Here is an 18,129-nt window from a genome sequence, read left to right as displayed (position 1 = left end):
TCTGTTAGAATCCCGCCAGTTCTGATGAAATTCACGTCTGTCGTTTTGTCGGTAGTTTACATAGTTTCTTGTTTGTCGGTCATGTGGTGGAGAATTTCTCCCTGAATCGTAACTCTGCGCCGAACTGTTGCGTCTGAAGTTATTCTGCCTCCCTTGATAATACTTGTTTTGGTTCCCATATTGTCTGTTTCTCTGATTGTCTCTGTGATAGTAATTACTACGGAAATGCGATCTTTCTCTGTAACTATTATTACTCTGCCAACGGTTGTCGTACGGGTGGTGTCTATTTTGGTCACGATTTGCGTTGTAAGAATAGACCAGTCGTGTCCGGTTATTGTTTCTGTCGTCACGGAATTGTGACGGATGTGACCTGTAATTGTTGTGTTCCTGTTTCCGCATTCCGCGATTGTCAGTGTCAATTTCCAATTCTTGTAACAGTCCCTGAAATGCTTCAATGTCGTCTTTGCAACGCCCTGCCAAAATAATGTGTCGTAAATGTTCAGGTAATTTGATTAAGCAAATGCGGATGAGTTCTGAGGGGCTGTATGGGTTTGACAGGTACTGATTCTTATGCAACATGTCTTCAAAATATTTCACAAGACTGGAAAATTCAGATTGTTCGAAATGTTTCATCATTATGATGCTATATTTTACCCGGTCTTGTGTAGCTTGAGACCAATATGCTGAGAGGAAGGCATGATAAAAATCTCCTTCACTGTGACAATCGTGAATTACCGATCGCATTCTTACAGCTGGTTCATTCTCCAAGTAGCCACACATAAATTCTAATCTGTGTTCTAACGACCAGTTGGGAGAAAAACAATGCGAGAATTGATGGAGCCATGCTTGTGGATGAATGTCGTTGCCAGAATTCTTAAATGTTTTGAATTTACGTGTAGTAATGAACAGCTTATAGTCAAAATCATCATGACGGCGAGTCGCATATCGGTCATTGTTAGGTCGTGTCGGCCGTTCCATCTCAAAATTCGGTGCACATTCCCAATTTCTTTCATTACTTCCGAAATGCCCTGTGTTATTATTTTGCAGCTTTTCCGTGTTTCTAAGTCCCTCTTCCCGTGTTGGAGCGCGAGTGTCCTCTGAAATACGTAATTCTTGTATTACCTGTGTCAGCTGATCTTGTACTTCCCGGATTTCTCTTTGGTGTTGTGTATTAATTTGATTCTGATTTTGTTTGAATTTTCTTATTTGTTCATACTCTTCTGTGTCAGTGAAGGCTACGGGTCTTGTGTCATTCAGATCATCATCTACCTTTGTAGATAAGTTAGTGAATTGATCCGAAAGTTCGGCTACTTTCTCTGATAGTGTACTTATTTCCTCAGCGTGTTTTTCTGAACCAAGTTTCAGAGTATCTACTTTGTCCTTTAAGTTTTCCTGAGCTTTTGCAAGTTGCGTAACCGAATCGGTAGATGCAACTGAGTCAAATTTAGCCCACAAGGTCTCAAGATTTTCATGAACAATGGTTTGCAGCTCTTTTATGGCTGCTTCGTGATTCTGTAATGCATTTTCATGCCGCGAAAAAATAGGTTGAAAATGCTCACAAATTTGTGTTTTTACGTCATTACAGACTTTTTGACATTTCGATTCGATGTTATGTAACTCAGTGGTTAAATCTTCACGTGTTTGTTCAAGTGTAGTGTCTAACTTTTTGAGATTTTGTTCCACTGTGTCTAACTTTTTGAGATTTTGTTCCACTGTGTCTAACTGTTGCTGTGTTTGTCTCTGGTGTTGTTCCATTATGTCTAACTTTTCAAGCTTTTGTCCCATTTGTTGCATTAATTGCAATAATAATGTATTAGTGTCTGGAATCTGTTTCTCTACGCTTTTCGGCAGTGCATTTGCACCGACAACATTCAAATTTTGACAAGCTGAAAATGTGTCTTGACTTATTTGAGAAAATGGTGATGACCCAAAACCTGAATCTACAGTATTTGCGAAATTGTGTCCTGTCATTTCGGATTCCTGAGGCGAGCTGTTGCCGACCGATCGATCGATAATGCTTCCCTCTTCACTAATTGTTTCACTGTCCACGCCATTGTTTGCCGCCCGCTCCATTTCCCTATGCACAATTACCAAATTACTACTTTGAACATCAGTTAATTCATAACTCGGTGGCGCTAACACACTGCTCTCATTTTCACTGTCATTTCTCAGTTTACTTTGGAGCCTAGTATTACGTTTTTCACACGCCATTATTGTCACAGTATTTCACACGACAACACAGAAAAACACAATTTGAAGAGCAAAAATAAGAGAACACATTAACATAACACTGAAAATAATATCTTGTTAATTACAGCTGCGAAATACTTGGTGCAAATCTATATGCATGCCACAACTGTTTTACTGTACAACAATGAAAGGCTACAACTACAAAGGAGATTCTCTCTACAATTACGCGCTAGCAATAAACAAAAGCTACACTAAATACACAAACTACAAGAAAAATCAGAAGATTCCAGTGAGGTATCCTAGGCTAAGGGTCGACATATGAAACGTCCCCTTAGTACGATTATACATGACTGTCCTTAAACTGACACACAATATTTTGTTAGCGCAACGCAATCTGACTTTCAATAATTCGTACAAAAGAATGGGCCCTGACTAACATTAACCTATACCTTTCACAAATCACTTACCTCACAAAAATCTTCGCTGCTCAAGCTACTGCAATACAGCGAGCGCCACTACTGCCAGCTAAATAAAAGATTCAAACTACTGAAGGCACTAACTACTGATAGGGATAGTTAGCAAATGAAAGATATTAATAGAGAGCAAACAATGTATTTACCTTAATATCATCACAAATCATAATATATATATATCAGTTCATGACAAACTGCAAACCTCCGCCATCTCTCTCCCCACATCCACCACTGCTGGCGGCTCACCTCCAACTGCGCAACGCTACGCGCTGTTCACAGCCAGCTGCCGCTGCCCAACACTACAATGGCAGACAACAATGCAAACTAGCCACAGACTGCACACAGCACAGCCAGTGATTTTCATATTGAGCGCTACGTAACGTTGCCAATAAGAAAACATAAACAGCCTACTTACACAGTTTATCTCCTATCTTCAGCTTTTACTCAAGACAAAAGCTCATTTCTTTGAGAAAAACCTAATAAAATGAGTATTTATGTCTTTAACAGTAATAAAATAGTTTATATTCGTCTACTATAACCGTGATTACTATATTAAAGTTACCATCTGGAAGCTGCCCATGAATACTTTAAAATTAAGTGGAATAATACACTATAGCACAGCCACTCACCCATCCTCCCACCCTTCCACCCATCCACCCATCCACCCATCCACCCATCCACACACACACACACACACACACACACACAAACAGCAGAATGCATTATTTTTCTACGGTTAGTCGCCACAAGCATTAATTTAAGAACGCCTGAACCAGAATTGCATTTGGCAGCTACAGAATCGCTACTGATATTATATCGCCTAGTATGTTGTTGTAAATGATTTTATGGATTGGAGCTTTGGAGCTTCAGAATTTGTTGTAACGTGTATTGCCCAAGGTCTAGGTTTGGTGAATCTGTCTAGCACGTTTGGTGTTGAGCGTTTTGTCTAGAGATCAGCACTAACCTTATTGTTTCGCTTAATACTTCTCTATTATACAAATAGTAACTGAGGTTGGATTCCTTATTTGCCTGAGGCTTAGCTTCAGTGTGGCCTTGTAACTACGTTTGATTTTGACGATTAGAACACATATCCAGGTATACTGTACATAGGTGGGTCGCTATTTTCGCTTACTATTACCTATTATTAACATGGTAAACCTAATATCACACTAAACCGTACATAACAATTTAAGCATGTTGTTTTATAGTATTATATTCCTATAAAAGAAGCAATATTGTTGATGTTTGTTCTTAATTTTGTTTTAAAACTAACAGAAAATCAAAATTCGTATTGTGCTTCGTCATTTAAAGAATGAAGTTTTGTTTACTGCCATATTGTGGCTCTTTCATTTAACATCTGTTAAAGATGCTGCATGATTCAAATCTACATCTACATCTACATCCATACTCCGCAAGCCACCTAACGGTGTGTGACGGAGGGTACCTTGAGTACCTCTATCGGTGCTCCCTTCTATTCCAGTCTCGTATTGTTCATGGAAAGAAGGATTGTCGGTATGCTTCTGTGTGGGCTCTAATCTCTCTGATTTTATCCTCATGGTCTCTTCGCGAGATATACGTAGGAGGGAGCAATATACTGCTTGACTCCTCGGTGAAAGTATGTTCTCGAAACTTCAACAAAAGTCCGTACCGAGCTACTGAGCGTCTCTCCTGCAGAGTCTTCCACTGGAGTTTATCCATCATCTCCGTAACGCTTTCGCGATTACTAAATGATCCTGTAATGAAGCGCGCTGCTCTCCGTTTGATCTTCTCTATCTCTTCTATCAACCACATCTGGTACGCATCCCACACTGCTGAGCAGAATTCAAGCAGTAGGAGATCAAGCGTACTATAATCTACTTCCTTTGTTTTCGGATTGCATTTCCTTAGGATTCTTCCAATGAATCTCAGTCTGGCATCTGCTTTACCAACGATCAACTTTATATGATCATTCCATTTTAAATCACTCCTAATGCGTACTCCCAAATAATTTATGGAAGTAACTGCTTCCAGTTGCTGACCTGCTATATTGTAGCTAAATGATAAGGGATCTATCTTTCTATGTATTCGCAGCACATTACACTTGTCTACATTGAGATTCAATTGCCATTCCCTTCACCATGCGCCAATTCGCTGCCGATCCTCCTGCATTTCAGTACAACTTTTTGTTACAACCTCTCGATAAACCACAGCATCATCTGTAAAAAGCCTCAGTGAACTTGCGATGTCATCCACAAGGTCATTTATGTATATTGTGAATAGCAACGGTCCTACGACACTCCCCTGCGGCACACCTGAAATCACTCTTACTTCGGAAGACTTCTCTCCATTAAAAATGACATGCTGCGTTCTGTTATCTAGGAACTCTTCAATCCACTCACACAATTGGTCTGATAGTCCATATGCTCTTACTTTGTTCATTAGACGACTGTGGGGAACTGTATCGAACGCCTTGCGGAAGTCAAGAAACACGGCATCTACCTGTGAAGCCGTGTGTATAGCCCTCTGAGTCTCGTGGACGAACAGCGCGAGCTGGGTTTCACACGACCGTCTTTTTCGAAACCCATGCTGATTCCTACAGAGTAGATTTCTAGTCTCCAGAAAAGTCATTATACTCGAACATAATACGTGTTCCAAAATTCTACAACTGATCGACGTTATAGATATAGATCTATAGTTCTGCACATCTGTTCGACGTTCCTTCTTGAAAACGGGGAAGAAGGGGGGCAAGTTCCTTCGCGTACTCTGTGTAAAATCGAACTGGTATCCCATCAGGTCCAGTGGCCTCTCCACTTTTGAGCGATGTTAATTGTTTCTCTATCCCTCTGTCGTCTATTTCGATATCTACCATTTTGTCATCTGTGTGACAATCTAGAGAAGGAACTACAGTGCAATCTTCCTCTGTGAAACCCATGGGTTTCGAATTCATTGAACGCCTCTCGCATAGCCCTCCTCACACTACATTTCGCTTCGCGTAATTTTTGTTTGTCTGCAAGGCTTTGACTATGTTTATGTTTGCTGTGAAGTTCCCTTTGCTTCCGCAGCAGTTTTCTATCTCGGTTGTTGTACCACGGTGGCTCTTTTCCATCTCTTACGATCTTGCTTGGCACATACTCATCTAACGTATATTGTACAATGGTTTTGAACTTTGTCCACTGATCGTCAACACTATCTGTAATTGAGACAAAACTTATGTGTTGAGCCGTCAGGTACTCTGTAATCTGCTTTTTGTCACTTCTGCTAAACAGAAAAATCTTCCTACCTTTTTTAATATTTATATTTACGGCTGAAATCATCGATGCAGTAACCGCTTTATGATCGCTGATTTCCTGTTCTGCGTTAACTGCTTCAAATAGTTCGGGTCTGTTTGTCACCAGAAGGTCTAATATGTTATCGCCACGAGTCGGTTCTCTGTTTAACTGCTCAAGGTAGTTTTCAGATAAAGCACTTAAAAAAACTTCACTGGATTCTTTGTCCCTGCCATCCGTTATGGACGTTTGAGTTTCCCAGTCTATATCCGGCAAATTAAAATCTCCACCCAGAACTATAACACGGTGGGGAAATCTACTCGAAATACTTTCCAAATTATCCTTCAGGTGCTCAGCCACAACAGCTGCTGAGCCAGGGGGCCTATAGAGACATCCAGTTACCATGTCTGAGCCTGCTTTAACCGTGACCTTCACCCAAATTATTTCACATTTCTTTTAACCACAGTTTAACCACATTTCAATAATCACGACTGAGTTACATGTTTTACTACTATTAGATGAAATGTCATTGTAGACTTCTATAATATATCGATGTTATGAACGCCTTTTGTTTAGAATATTGACATTTATTGCCTACCTTGACTGCAGAAAAGATCCAACATTTTTTGGCTGTGGATCTTCATGTTTTTGCAGTCTCCTACAATACTGCCTTACGCAATACGGAGAGGTTTATTATCGAAATTACGAGAGAGCACATTCCGGGAAGAGATGGGCAACATATTACTAATGCCCACATATATCTCGCGTAATGATCACAACGAAAAGATCCAGGAAATTAGAGCAAATACGGAGACTTACAAGCAGTCGTTCTTCCCACGCACAATTCGTGAATGGAACAGGGAAGGGGGGATCAGATAGTGGTACAATAAGTACCCTCCGCCACACACCGTAAGGTGGCTCGCGGAGTATAGATGTAGATGTAGATGTAGATGTACTGCCTTCGTCAGGTTGTTTGTAATAGATACCTCGGAATGCCTAAACTTACTAGTTGATATCTGTGAGTGGTCTGTTATACTCTATTGGATTTTTGTGGGTTATAGTACTTTGAAGGTTATTATAGTACAAGTAAGTACTGGGCATACAGCTGTCTCCTATTTGAATGTAATGAATTTTTGATCCGTAGATGTACTGCCTTGTAAGCGCTTTCCAGACGATCGTTCTTAGTTGTCTGTGTGAACTCCATGTGTTTTCCTGTTTCTTTATTTTATATTCCTCTGTGATAATGGTTGCTAAAACTGAATAACTGCAATAAGGTTTATCCACAACCAGCAACGGCTATTGGTTTGCCATCATACAGCGACGCGCTGCGACTGTAATGCACTGTCCACTAATTCCTGTGTGCACTGGCTAACTTGAAAGTGTAAACATAAAGTTGAAATACTGAACTGAAGAAATGTGGTTTGAAATTCAATGTTGAGTAGATCACCGAAACAGCTCAGAGTCCCCAGCCCTACTATGCAAAACATCTATTTATTAAAGTTGTTATTCGTTAATGCTCCCGCTACGTTTACGATATAAATTAATCTTGTAGTTAAATTTGCCGATTTTTTCAGCAGAAAAGACACATTCCAGCTATAGTTAAAAATATTAACGGTTATCACAATTTTGGTTTGATTTTTTGGTACATTTCTGGAGAACTACCCATTGACCATTGGTTTATGAAAATCAGTGTTGTTGTGTCCGAGTTACACAATTTTTTTAAGTTCATATAGTTTACAAGTTGTTTAACACAGAATAGTTTAAAAACTATTCACCTCCCTGAGGCCGCATTTGTACCCTCATACTCGCTGTAATTTTCCCTTCATTTCTGTGGTATTGGCTTTCCAATCTTATGGGCTTCACATTTTATTAGTATTATTATTATTTTTCAGACTTTAGCAATATCCGTTAGTCCCTCGCGGCGGCCCTTCCCACCATTTTTCTCACCAACGGCTTTCGAGCACTGGATATAATGGCCACGTACTTTTAGAGTGAGTTAGTCATCTGATAGCCTCAGAAGCTCTGATACATGATATCTGCTCCAGCATCAGAGCTCAAAGTGCGCCGGCATCTAGCGGACCAACTACCAAGCAATTACTGCTGTGGTCGGCCGCACTTAGCCATAAATAAAACAAAAGTGTATGAATTTCTAAGGGCCCAAACTGCTGAGGTCATCGGTCCACAACTTAAAATAACTTAGGCTAAGAACAACTCAGACACCCATGCCCTAGGGAGGACCCGAACCTCCGGCGGAGAGGGTGGGGATGGGTGGGGACGACCACGCAGTCCATAACATGGCGCCTCAAACCGTTCGGCTACAACTCGCCGTACTAAGCCAGGACGTGACTTGCTACCACCCCCTCTTATCTATCAAACGTGAGCTCGCCTACCCTCAGCTGTCACACAGAGCATAAAAATTTCCGCGCTCTCTTCTTGTGGGTTGTACCTTTACAGTCTAAGTTCATGAAGTGGTCCAGGAGAGTGGCATATAGGCGTTGGCTATGTTCTCGGAGACATCTGTGAGCAAACTGATACAGCAGAGGATACTTCGGAAGCAGGCGGAAAGAGTGCAGCTCAATTTCTGATATATGTCTGTAATGATTTCCGACACATATGGAAGGAAATGCCGTCTGCTTCCCTGATCAAGCAAACGTCGGTTCCTTCACTCACCCATTTCTATGGTAGGCTCCACCTTTAATACCCTTGACATCGACAGTAATATTAAACTCTAACTATCCTTCTATTTTGTAGGCACTGCCTTCGACGATAACCTATGATATTTATGTAAATATGTCTTGTAGCAAGTGATGTTACAAAACGTGTATTTTCCACACAGGCTAATTGATTTCAAAGAATTACTCTTTAAAGTATTTTATATTTCCTAAGCGGGTACGACAATAGAACTAATCTAATAATAAAAGCCAACACGTCCCTGACACGACTCACAAAATGAGCTTACGTGAGATCAAAAAGACGTTAGTACCTCTAGCTCTCTCGAAACCTCCCGTTGCGCCTCCCTGCTCCCGCTCCCCACCTCTCTTATGGCCGCGCACCAAAACGCCAACGGTTCAGAACAAATGCTTTTATTATTTTGAAATCCCGACAGGCCAAACAAACAGAAGAGCTGCCGAATATCCCAATAACAGCACTAATGCTGGAAAATATGAAATATGGTCTCCTCTTGGCGGATCGCATAATACCGGGATTAAAAAGAACATCACAATACAATAAAAAACGGGATCATGTAAATTCGATTGCAGCGTAGTTCGCTCCTGGATTGCAGACAGGTTCTTTTTATTTCAGCTCCGTCAGGCAGAGCAGCTGATTAAGCTTGTTCACGGCGTGGGTGCCGGTTTCATCCAGCGGTGGATTTTTATTATATAAAAATTCCGAAAATATTAGTTGGAATGAACTTAATTCTCTCTGGGATAAGCTAGGACGTCATCTAATAATGGTGCTTGTGTGACTCGCAAAAATATTCCCGTATTTGCTGCCTTCAGTATTAAGAGAAACTAAGAGATTCTGTGGATGCAACCTGCAGCACGAACCAGCCACTGTCCTATTTATAACAAGTAATGCGTAGAAGATATTTCATGAGCCACAAATGCACTGAGCACACGTTCTGAGTGAGTTTCCGTTCCAAGGAACATCTCATGGGAACTTCACGAACTCTGCTCTAGACTCTAATCTTATCACTTATTTACCATTAAAGTGAGCAGTGTAGACCTTAGAAAGTCTGAAATTGCTACTGCGTGTTTTAAGAAACGACATCCGACACCGAAGCTGTTATGAAAGATACATTTAGGAAAATTAACAACTAGTATGTATGAGATAAGTTCAAATTTTAAGTAGAACACTGCAGACAGCTCTTTGGACTGACCGGAAATGGAGGTCTAGAGAAGTATGTGCCGAGCAAGTGGGTTGACGATGTAACCTCCCCGCACAAAAATTAATGAAATAGGTTTAGTAAACAACTATTTATACCACATTAATTTCATGAATAATTTCTCCTGCAAAATATACAAAATGGATTATGAAACTGAAAGAAGAAACGCATATTATGCTGAAAAGTAGTGAACTTCGAATTAACAGGTAGTGAAATGTGTATAAAAATATATATGTTCTCTAGCTGTCCTTTCCAAAACCTTCAGTCATCATACCATGCGATATAAGACATACTGTCAAAACGAACTGCAACAAATACTTAAATAACTACATAGCATCTCTTAACTAACAGTAAATATATAAACTTCATCATTATTTTCATCTGCAAAGAAAAACTTCATTATCCATATCACCATAACTCCATTATTATCATCACCTGTAAAGAAAAACTTCATTATCCATAGTAGCATATTCTTCATCATTATTCATCACCATTCATTATCATCTGCAAAAAAAAAATCACTTCATTATTCATTATACAACTATTCCTTATTTCTAGCATATTTCATCACTAAAACTAAGATGTGTAGTTCTGTCTGACAGCCTGCATCAATCGCCTCGTATTCTGAAAGAAAAAATTAGTTAAGACTGCTATTCTACGAAGTGTATAGTATATTCTTGTTAATGCTTGTTAATTCTGATCCATTTACTCTTCGTCACGAGGTACTGCATCCTCTTTCGTTCATTCCGAAGGTGAAATTCCCATTTCTGTTTAATTTATTTCGTTTACACGTTATTTATTTCTGAAAATGATGAACAAAGATTAATGTCTTGCATTTAATTCATATACCGATTAGATAAAAACTGGTTTATATTAACATAATTGAGCATACAGCATAGCATGACAGAAAACGTAATATGTCAAAAACATCGACAGTGTTCAGAAGCAAAAATGTACACAGCGTATCACAATGTAGCAGCAAAAAAAGGTTAAGTAGTCACGATTTGATAAAATTAATATATCACTAGATAGAATTGCATACGTAATTTTATCTGGAAAATGTAGCACTGTCTGATGTGTAACGATAAGAAAAGCGACCTGCTAACCTTACCTTGCCGGGCACTTGCCAAGAAAAAATACGATAAACATCAGTAAGTGTTAATGTGAATATAATTGCATAAGTGGTCATAAAAAATTAGGAAATGGCATTACAGTGTGATAATTCATAAACTATGTTCATTCAATAAAAGGTTTGATGTTGGATACGTGGTGGTTCCCTTTGGTTTTTCTGGTTCTCAAAGTTTCGACGTGTACTACATTGGGGTGAAGAATGCTACGAATTTGATATGGACCTGTGTATAGAAGCTCAAATTTACTACATCTACTCTTTCCTTTGTTGGATAAATAGTGTGTACGTACTAACATCTTCTGTCCAATGTGAAAGTCATGGCGTATACAAACCTGTTTTTGCTGTCTTCTCCGGCGCCCTGCGGCACGTTTGATGTTGTTCAGCGCAATGTCAATTATTTCATGGTGTCGAAGTCGACGAGATGTAGGAAAGGTTACTAATTCTTTAATTTTTTTAGGTGGTTCAACATTTTTCAGTATAATAGACGGAGATAGCATAGTAGATTCATTCGGTATGGAATTAATTACATCTTGGAATGAGAGTATGTGTGTGTCCCAATCAATATGATTTTTATGGCAGTATATTCTACACAGTTTACCAATTTCTTTCATTAGTCGTTCACAAGGGTTCGAAGAAGCATGGTACCTCGATATATAGATCGGAGAAATGTTTCTAGCTCGTAACATACGTGTCCATATAGCAGATCGAAACTGTGATCCATTGTCGGAAATTACTTTCAACACATGCCCTACATGAAATAGAACATGTTTTACAAATGCTTTCGAAACAGTTTTAGCAGTAGCTTTGCGTAACGGAGTGAAGGTAACAAATTTTGAAGTGAGTTCAACAGCGACAAAGATGTAGCAAAAACCTCTATTAGTTCTCGGAATCGGACCAAAAATGTCTACAGCGGCCATATGTCTCAATTTAACAGGAACAATAGGATGTAATGGAGGAATATGTGAAGTCGTGTCTGATTTAGCTTTCTGGCAGATTTTACATGACGCTAAAACTCGTCGAATACGTTTCTCCATGTTGGTAAAATAACAGTCCTGCCTCAGTATAAGAAAACATTTCCTAGCTCCGTAATGTGCGTAACTTAAATGAGTATACCAGATTAATTTGTTAACAAGTTCGTCAGGAATGCATAATAACCAATTGTTGCTGTCAGGATGAGAGCGGCGAAACAGAATGTCATTGCGTACAGTGTAATGGTTTCTAATGGTAACATTATTCCTATCTCGCCAAAGATGTTTAATCTCTTTCCATACGTTATCTTTACTCTTCTCGTGTGCTATGTCTTGTAATGACGACGAAATGAAATTTTCAAATGCAACTTGTTGAATGTACATGACGCTGAAATTTGCTTTGCAGAAGTTGGTTGAGATGTCTTGCTGATTGTTGCTGAGAGAACGGGATAGTGCATCTGCTGCAATATTTTGTGTACCAGGAATGTGAACAATTGTAAAATTAAATTCCTGCAAATAAAGTTTCCATCTGCTTAATCTGTCGTGTGTAAATTTAGCCGAAAGTAAAAATTGTATCGCTCTGTGGTCTGTGTAAACTGTAGTGTGTCTTCCATAAAGAAAATGCCTAAATCTGGTAAAAGGCCATACAACACATAATGTTTCAAGTTCTGTAACAGAATAATTACGTTCAGCAGGTGACAGAATGCGACTTGCAAAGGCGATGTTTTTGATTACTGTACAACCATCTTCTTAAATTTCCTGAAAAATATGTACGCCTAAAGCGGTGTTAGAACTGTCGGTGGCAATAGAAAAATTTCTAGTAAGATCTGGGTGCGATAAAAGTGGTGCATTCAACAAGGCTTCTTTCAGGTTCACAAATTCAGAATGTGCTTGCCTATCCCAAGACCAAATATTGTTTTTACCTGTCAATTGACATAATCTAGGGGTGTCTAAAGCAGAGTAATGAATAAATTTACGAAAAAAGTTAATTAAACCCAAAAAACTGCGTAGTTGTTTCTTCGTCGTAGGAACAGTAATGTCACGTAAAGCTTTAAGTATTTCCGGGTCAGGCGTAATGCCCTCTGCTGAAATTACATGTCCAAGAAATTTTATAGAAGTTTTACCAAAGTGCGATTTACTGAGATTAGCTGTGAGTCCTTGTGCACGAAAAGTTTGCAACAGTTGTTCAAGAATCAGATTGTGTTCAGACCAGTTAGCTTCTGCAATAAGAATGTCGTCTACGTACGTTGTGATTCTGTCTTTAAGTTCTGTCGGAAGTATTGTATTCAAACCGCGAATAAAAGCTGCTGAAGAAATTGTTAAACCGAACGGTAATTTACAAAATTGATTACAGTCACCAAAACAGAGAAATGCTGTGTACTTTCTACAGTTCGGATGGAGTTGAATTTGCCAAAATCCCGATTTCAAATCTAATGTGGAATAAATAGCAGTACCATGAAATTTCTGTAGAAGTTCTTCTAGTATCAGTGGGCGATCTGTTTCATTAATAATAATGTCATTGTTGTGACGCGAATCAAGTACGAGGCGAAGTGAACCATCTTTTTTCTTAACAATATGGAGCGGGTTAATGTACGGACTAACTGCTGGTTCAATAATTCCTTGGTCAAGCATAGCTTGCAATTCTTTCTTAACCTGTTCTCTATGAATATACGCAATGGGATAATGCTTGGCTTTAAATGTGTCGTGCTGTTTAACTTGAAATTCATACATAAAACTGGAGCTTGCTGTAAGAGAATTTTGCGTAGTTGTGTGCGTTCGTCGTCTGTATTTGCACTGCTCTGTTTATGTTTGTCAGAAATCATCTGTATAACGTCATACTCGGCTTCGTCTGGAGTATTATAGTTGTGTACGTACGTATCTGTGAACAATGTGGAATTAGAGTCTATGTTACGTGATACGGAAATGACCTCTGTACGATTAATTGTTTGTTCTTCTGCAGATAAAGAGTGCTGAAATTCTAAAGCCAGTTGTACATTTTCATTCTTTAACATTAAATAGGAGTTTTGAAAGTCAATAATTGCGTCGTGTTGTACCAGAAAATTCGCACCTAAAATTATGTCTGTCGTCAATAAGGGAACAATCCAAAAATTTGAGTGAAATGTATGACCCGCAATACAAAATGATAAATATGTCTGTAATTTTACATCTACTCCTTTACTCGATACTGCTCCTTTTACTTTCTTTTTGCCTAATGGTAACGTAGGATAGGTATTCTCTTTGTTACACTCGTTGAAAGTTTCTTCATTTATAACTGACATAGGTGATCCAGAATCGATTACTGCTGAAAATTTCGATGATCCAATTTTAACTTCGATGACAGGGTGTGAAATGGTTTTTTGAACAACTGGTCTTTCCTGCAAAAGAGTGTCTCGGATGTCGTCAAAAGTAATAACATTTTCATAAAAAACATTCTATGTATCTGAAGTATTGCTTACGTTGCTGGAAGATGCAACCTGTACTGTATCTAGTCAAATTCTATCTGACGTGTTATTATTTTCAGGAGGATGTTGTGGCATTTCGACTATTTGAACTGTTCTGTTATTTCTTCCAGACGTATTACGTTCTGGATGATACCTACTGTCTGGTTCATTCATGATAATACGTTGTTGCTGATGTTCTTGCTGCTGATTGACTGTTATTAAATGTACGCTGAAAATTGTGCTCATTATTTTTACGTCTGTCGTGATAGTCATTTCTATACGGTGCAGTGCGATAGGAACTGAAGTAGTGTGTTTTCTGTACGTACTGATTCCCTTGTTGCTGTGCGTTATTATTTGTTGGGGCCGACGCTATACGCGTACGCGGCGATACATTAAAGCTTGGTTGACCTTGTATATTACATTGTTGGTTAGGTATGCTAACCGGTTGGTTTTGTTGCTGGTGTTGGGAAAAACGTCTATTGTTACCAAAATGTGGTTCCTGTTGCTGATAATTTTGTCGATACTGATAATTAAAATTTTGTCTGTTATTAAAGTTCTGGTGGTTATCGCTCCTGAAGCGTCAATTAGCTTTGCTATTGAAATTACGTGGCTGATCGTAATTGCTGTATTGGTTATTATATGAAAAATTTTTGTTTATAAAAGAATAATCCGATTGTTGCACTTCCAAAAGCTGTAACAGATCTCTGAATGCCGAAATATTTTCCTTCTGCTGACCTGTTAAAAGTGACACTCTTAATGATCGTGGTAATTTAGAAATACATAATTGAATAAGTGCAGATTCACTGTATGGCTCACTTAGGTACTGGTTTTGTTGGACCATGTGTTCAAAAAATTGCGTGACAGTGGAAAAATTTGAGTTCTCATTATTCGGTAAACTAATTAGTTGATCCTTAATTCCGCGCTGTGTCGTCTTCGACCAATACGCTGACAGAAAAGCATTCTGAAATTCTTCTACCGAGTAGCATTGTCTCGCGATGGGTCTCATACGAGTTGCCGGTTCGCCTTCCAAAAAACTGCAAATAAATTCAGGTTTGTGCGTTACAGGCCAAGTCGGTGGAAAAGCAAAGCTAAATTGTTGTATTCAATCCAGGGGGTGAATCTGTGTTCTGTCATTTTTAAATACTTTAAATTTTCCCACTGATAGAAAATGTTAGTAATCAAAATTATCGTCTCTGTATGTCTGAACAGGTTCACGATTGTATGAGAATCTATTTGTCTGTGACTGTTCGGAATTTAACTCACGTACTCTCCGTAAATTACCGAAATTATGCACGCTGTGTGAGTCTGACAAATGTTCGCAAAGTGGAGTCTGCTGTGATGTGTTAAATGCTGAAACATTTTTCATCTCTGTTACCTCTTTTAAAGTTGACAGTTTTCTACGTAATGTATTATTAGACGAATCTATCTCACTGATTGTCTGCTGTAGATTTTGGAATTCAGGTGTTTGATTAAACGAAATCGTTGAAGTATCGTCTGGTTTGTTGTCATTATTACTTTCAATAACGTCAATACGACTGGCCAATTCATCATATTTTTCAGTCAGTAATTTTACCGGATCATCGTTTTCAGTGTCAGAAGCATTAATTTGTTTTTGTATTTTACGTGTGGTTTCGTTCAATTTTTTAACGTCAGCTTTGATGACATCAGAATCCTGTGTTAGTTCTAATTGTTCGAACCTGTCGGTCACTGTCTGAAAGTCTACCGTGTGTGTATCTGTTTTTGTTTTAAGATCGGAAATATCATCATGCAGTTCTGTGTTCAACTGTTTGATTGTATTAATTTCGTCTGATACAGTAGCAATATTGTCGTCTACGTATGTTTTTGCTTTCTTCCTGTCTCTGTGCAGTGATTGTTTCCATGACTTATCGTTTTACTTTATTTTGTTCCTGTATAAATATATGGAAACGCGTTTCACTGTTTTGCAGGTGGTGATTAAAACGTTCGTCAATTTGACTGTTCTGTTGGTCGAATTTCGCGTCTACTTTTGCATCCAGTGTGCGCGAAAGTTCTGTTGTCATTAATTTAAACTCGTCGCGTAACTGTGTTGCTTTTTCAGAGCATTGTTCACCGACTGCACTAATTTCGTCTCTAAGTGATTCTGTTGTAGCTGTTTGCGTATCCCTTAATTCTTGAGCAACAGATCTAATTTCTTCACTACTTTTCCTAGCACAAGCCTCAATTTCCACACGTAATTGTTCCTTACTATCATGACACTGCGCGGCAACGGCTGTAATCTGTTCACTAAGCTGTCTGGAATTGTTGTCTAATTTTTCATTAAGGTTGTCTTTTTTTTCATTAAGTTGTTTGTTCTATTCACTAAGTTGTTTGAAATTTTCAGTAAGGTTGTCCTGTTTTTCATTAAGTTGTTTGAACTTTTCATTAAGTTGTTTGTTCTGTTCACTAATTTGTTTGTTTTGTTCATTAATTTGTTTGACATTTTCATTAGTTTCATTAAGTTGTTTGAAATTTTCACTATATTGTAGCAATATTGCCATAATTTGATCCAGGCCAATATTACCTACTCTATTCTCTGTGCTGTTTGATGGCGTATCTGCAGTTGTCATGTTTTCTGTAACCATTAGGTTATTCTGTGATTCTTGAAAATGTTTGCTAATCAGATGTGCACTGTTGGTCACTACACCGGAATTAAATAATTCTATCGTACTCTGATTACACTGTTCGTTTCCATTAGAAAAAATTGTCTGTTCGTCACGTAAATCCTGCAAACCGGGTGTGTCAAGCTGGGCAGCGCTCATTGCAACAGAACATCCCGCGTCATCAATTGTCGTTAAATTAACAGCGGACACAATTGAATTTATTTGTTCATCATTATGATCAAAATAATTATTAATAATCCGCACACTCTGATTGTCTGTAAATAGAGGACTGTCATTAAGACACTGAGTGTCGCAAGTACTATCGGTGAAGTTATTCGAGTCGGCTATTTCACTCATTGAACATCGCGATGTACTGTTAACAGTTTTTCGCGGCATTTTTTTACAAATCAAAAAATCCCAAAGAAATACGATCCTGGCGGGATGTCGCCAAGTGTATCCTCCCCGCACAAAAATTAATGAATGAAAATTGACCATAAACCCACAATAACATTAATTAAATAATGAACCATGAACGAAATGTAACCTCCTAACAGAAATAATATTATCTGGTAAATTTAATAAGGACAGCAACGCTGACCTTCGGCCCTGTATTCTGAATCAAAAAAGGAAAAATTCTTACCTCAATAAAACTGCTAATATATCTGCTCTTATGTAAAAATGTTTAGCACAGCTTCGTGCAATGCTGGCGTAAATTTTTTTCTAATTCTTGGAAGGAATGATCATGCAATGGAAATATTCTTTAAATTGAAAGGAATGCTTTTCTTTAAAAAATTACTTTATATTATGAAAATTATTATTGGGGCATCTTTTTGGAATAAATTAAATTACAATTAACATACATTATTAAATATGCGCAAGGCTGCTTCTTTACCTTCTACAACAATACTCATCCTCCAGAGTCCTGACCAGAGTCGCGACCAGAGCACACAGCCGACGCATGCCGACTCCCGCAGACTGCTACCGTCCACTCCCTACTAAAGCCGACCGACTACTACTGTCGACTGACTACGACAGACTGACTCGCGCAGACTAGCGCAGACTCGCGACAAGCAACAACTAACAATAATCTACTCTCTGGTCAGAGATTCTGTCATGCTTCGCCCATCGCCGGCGATGCGTACTCCTTACAAAGATGAAAAACAACAAACGAGGTTTCAT

Source organism: Schistocerca piceifrons, chromosome 7 (assembly GCF_021461385.2).
Source record: "Schistocerca piceifrons isolate TAMUIC-IGC-003096 chromosome 7, iqSchPice1.1, whole genome shotgun sequence".
Lineage (NCBI taxonomy): Eukaryota > Metazoa > Arthropoda > Insecta > Orthoptera > Acrididae > Schistocerca > Schistocerca piceifrons.
This window is presented reverse-complemented; position numbering follows the sequence as displayed.